Here is a 4,776-nt window from a genome sequence, read left to right as displayed (position 1 = left end):
TAAGACCTAAATAGGTGTTAATATATGGCAAAAACAATATTCCTAAATAACCTGGAGAGTAGGAGGATCCTGTGCACTTAGTTAAATTACATGGTCACTTCTGAGCAGGAATTTCAGCATCAGTTTAGCTGTTTGCAGACTACATGCCAATATTGTATTTTCTTTGTTCTTGTCTGATTATTTCCAGGGTTTGAAATATTTATGTTAAATTTCTTTGTAGCAAATCACAGGAGTAGCCTTATTAGTAGTTCTTGGTGGGTGCTTTATCTCCTGACTTTTATGGATCTTCTGCAGACTGAGAACAAACAGCAAAAGAATACAGACTATCTCATTCTTTTCCAGTGAGGTGCATGCTCTGGGGAAACTATTGATAGAGAAAAAAGTAATTATTACATGATTTATGACGACTTATTGTAAGAAATAATGTTTTAAATTAAGCATCTATTATCTGCATAATACTTCCCAATTTTGCAGGATACCTTCTTTATCCAGACTTCTGAATGGCCCATTAAATTGTGGAAATATTTGCCAAAAAAGTGTTGCGAATATAAAAAATATAATCAGTTTTAAGAATTTTCAGATGAACTAATGGCTTCCATAGTCGTTAATTAGTTTTTGTAGTAGGAAGTGCCTAAATAACTGGCTGGAGGAAAAAAAGAAAATGAATAGGCAGTGCAGGATGGTTTTTAAACCTTCATGTTAACTTCTGGCAGAAACTTTCAATGAAGCCAGATTTGCTTTTGGTCCATGCTTAACATTATTGGCCATGTGCTCTGTTTTGTCATAGGCAACTACGTGAAGAAGGTTTCTGTGCAAGTCAACTGCTGAGAGCAATGATTTTCACTGCTCCAAATGCAATTAATAATTTGTTAAGGGTCTCACACCTATCACTTCTCTCCATATGGGTCTCATAGGCAAGATTTACTATGAAAAATCTGGAAATAGCTTCTGATCTTTAGAGGAAATTTTTAGAGTAACATTAATCTCCACTTGTAGTCTTTACACTTTTATTAGTTTAGCTTACTAGGTAAAAGGACTAAAATATTGTCCAAAAAATAGAGATTTATTTTTCTATTGCTCTTTTTCTTTTTTCTTTGCGTTAGGAACTCCCTAACTCTATGAGCAGGGTCACCAACTTTTTGGACATTATTAGACGATGCCACACCTCCCAGGTATAAACTAGATTCTTCAGTTGACCTGAAATATCCATCTTCATTTTTTTTATTATCATGATCCATCAAAAAAGGATTATGGAAAATATTCAAAAGTAAATTGCAATTCTTGTGTGAAATTTATTTTTATCATTACTGGGAAAGTAAATAATAACCATAGTATATTTCCATAAATAAATTCAAGGAAAATCAGCATCTGCCTTCAAGCATGTGAGAATATTTTCCTGTCAATACATTCATCAGAAGTTTTTAATATAACTTCATGTAAATTAAGCATATTTAATTGTGGTTTGTATATATCCCAGTGTGACTCTATCTGTTTAAAATACAATTTTCATTTCAAAGCCTGTATAGCAAAATATTATATGTAGGGGGATAGAATATAAGAAAATAAAGATAGCGTAGAAAGTAATCTTACCCCTAAGGAATTGCAGCTGGGCCAATTATCAAAGATTAGGAACAGGCCTGACTTTAACAGGACCCAGCTGTAACCAATGAGAAGCAGAGTGCTATAAAAGAGTGGGGTGGCTGGGTGAGAAGGGAACTGGGGTCAGTTGGCTGCTTTGTGAGGAAGAAAGAGGCAGCGCTCTGAGAAGCTGCCCAGGTGACCAGCAAGAAGGTATGACACTTTTGTGATAAGGAGGCAACAGTATGGAACCTGTGCAATAAGATGACAACAATTACAAAGGTAGGAGGAAGAGATAACTTTGTTTTATCTTCTATATGGCTACTTTATTAGCTATAATTGAGTGTGCAAGCTAATGAAATAATTATTTCCCCATTTGTTTCTGCTATAATTTCAGATCTATATTTTGTTCAAAGATGTCTGAATGTGTCTGAAAGCCTGTATATGGTTTCCTAAAAATTAGTGAATATGCCAGTTCTTACTGCTCCCCATTTTTGGAACAATATCTTGCCAGAGGTCTGAGATTACAATGCCAACTGTAAGAGAAGATCAGACAGCCATCAGGTGGGGTTAATTTGCATAAATGAATTGTGCTCTATGGTGCTGTGCTGATTGATGTTGACCAAGGATATGGCTTCACATTTGTAGTTCTCTAATAATAATTTCTACTTAACAAAAATTAGGCTTTTCTGAACACAAAATTATGGATTTTGATTTTACTGTGTATTGGGTTTTCATGACCAGGTTTTGCTAGTGCTGTAAGTTGTGGGAGTTTGGCAGAGTGGCTTCTGTAAAAGAAGATTTCACCATACCTGACAGCTAATGCAAGGTGCTTTAAGACCATCCCAAAGCTTGCCAGGGCCAAGCCCATCAAAGATGATAGTAATGCCTCTGTGATCACGTATTTAAGACGCGGAAAAAAAAGATTATGGCACCAAAATGATAGAGTTCAGAGAAGAGTGAGAATATGTGTGAGCACACAGACAACAAGGCCAGGGAGAAAGGAAGGGAAATAGGGGCTCCAGGCTCTGAGATTGCACTGCAACATGCGAAGAAGATCACGATGAGGCAGCTGTCCCCATGCAGCCCATGAAGGACCATGGTGAATGACTGAAGGTAGGCTGTGACCCTGTGGGGAAGTCCACATTTTAGCAGGGTCCTGTCAAGACCCAGAGACCTATGAGAAGAGAATCCAACACTGGAGGAGGTATCCTGGTAGGACTTGTGACCCCATGGGAGACCAATGCTGGAGCAGTTCATGAAGTACTGCAGTCTGTGGAAAGGACTCACACTGGATAAGTACATGGAGGACTGGATCCCACACTGGAATAGGAACCCCTCCCCTTGAGGAGGAAGCAGCAAAAGAAACATGATCTGATTATAATGCCCATTCCCCATCTCCTGTGCCTCTCAGGAGGGTGACCGGTAGAGCCTGTGAATGAGGGAGAAGTGGATGGAGGATATTTTTAAGATGTTTTATTTCTCATTAGTCTACTCTGATTTATTTGATTATTAATTAAACTAATTTCCAAAAGCTGAGTTTGTTTTACCCGTGACAGTAACGAGTGAGTGATCTCTCCCTGTCCTTATCTGAACTGTCAAGATTTCATTATATTTTTTCTCCCTTGTTCAGCTGGGGAGGGGAGTGATTGTGCACGTTTGATGGGCATGTGGCACCCAGCCAGGCTCAACCCACCACACTCTTATTGATCTAAAACGAGAATAATGTGAGTTACTTCAGTCCTTATGTAACTGAACAAAATCTACCCGTATGCATTGAGCAGAATAACAAGACACATGAAGTCATCCTCAGGAAATGATTATTAGTGTAATTTCTTTTTGTTTGTTTAAGTAAAAGCTACTGACAGGATTGTATGTTCTGCAGCGTGGGTTTATTCAGCTTTTAGCAAGCCAGCTGCTTGGAGTCAAGAGCTCCTTCAGAGAGCCCGAAGGGAAGAAAAAAGCAGCAACCTCTCAGTGAACATGAGTGCCCTATGGCTAAAGTGTATATAAATTCTATTATCTGATATATTTCTTTTTTAAAAATTTCAATTAAAACATGGACATAAAACAAATGTGACTTTTTACATCTGGTATCTGGGAAATTTTTCTGAACTTCTAAGTTTCTATATTTATCTCGTGATAGAAGAAACATGCACTGTCCTTTTTGATGATAATGCCATGGGAAACAAAACCAAGCTGAGAACCAATATAAATGCACTGTTGGAGTCTTGTTCAACATTATGTGTTATTTTCTTAACTCTGAGAGTTGGAGAGCATGGAAATAAAAGCTTTCAACAGAACAGCCCATATGGTGAATTCATAATGTGTGATCAGGACAAAACAATTACTATGACTAGTCCATGAGTGTACATTTCAGTGATTTTAATTAGAGATAAGAATATTTTCATACCCTCAGATGCATGTCATTATTTTTGTCTTGCTTCACCAAAATCTGCCCTACTATTTCTATCTAAGGGCAGCTACAGAATCACTCAATCACAGTAATGAAGAAGAATGGACTAGTAAGGAGTAAAAAGCTGCATGCTTTGCATATTCTTTCATTAACGCTACCAGAGCTATTGCTCTTTTGATGTGAAACTCATGAAGTGACATAATTACAGTCACAGACTTCTATTATATGAAATAATTCCTGCAAAAGTCAGAAAAAAGTCCTTCAAGGTCTTTATCTGTGGTTTTCAAATACCTTTGAACTAATTATCTGCAGAGATGCTGCAAAACAACCCAGAGGTCTTGACTGTTAATTGAGAAGGTTAGATGCTTGTTGGAGCCTGAGTTCTTCTTTTTAAGAAAATGAGGTAAGACACATGGTAGTTGCATTCAGTCCTAACTGTGCTGTGGAGGTTAAAAATGCATAAGGCAAGATGAATTTTGAAAATGGATAAGGCTGGATTCAGAAGTGGCAAAAACACCTACGTTTTGGAAATGAGGTTTAGACAGAAAAGAGAATCTGTGTTATAGATAATGTTGTTGAAGGAGAGTTGTTCAGTTCAGCCCATCAGGAATAGTAATGAGAGATAGACTGCTGAGACAGACAGTTGCTACTTATTGCCAGCGGTATATAGAGAGATTAGGTATCAAGTGAAATCCCGCCAGCCATCCCCAGTGTGTTGCTATATAAGTTCCGAGTCTGTAGAGCATGCAAAGTCAGGGGTTTCTGACACTGCAAAATCCATC

At 37.7% G+C, this 4,776-nt stretch overlaps 1 long non-coding RNA gene across 1 annotated transcript; it reads left to right on the top strand.

Moving 5' to 3' along the window:
* The first annotated feature begins 1,725 nt into the window (after nt 1-1,725).
* LOC132069760 (uncharacterized) lies at nt 1,726-4,508 on the top strand. Its single transcript, XR_009417823.1, has 3 exons — nt 1,726-1,860; nt 1,976-2,142; nt 2,323-4,508. It is a non-coding gene; the product is annotated as an uncharacterized LOC132069760 (long non-coding RNA).
* Nucleotides 4,509-4,776: the final 268 nt, after the last annotated feature.

Source organism: Ammospiza nelsoni, chromosome 2 (assembly GCF_027579445.1).
Source record: "Ammospiza nelsoni isolate bAmmNel1 chromosome 2, bAmmNel1.pri, whole genome shotgun sequence".
NCBI lineage: Eukaryota > Metazoa > Chordata > Aves > Passeriformes > Passerellidae > Ammospiza > Ammospiza nelsoni.
The sequence above is the reverse complement of the archived record's forward strand: the minus strand, read 5'-3'. Positions and strand labels throughout refer to the sequence as shown.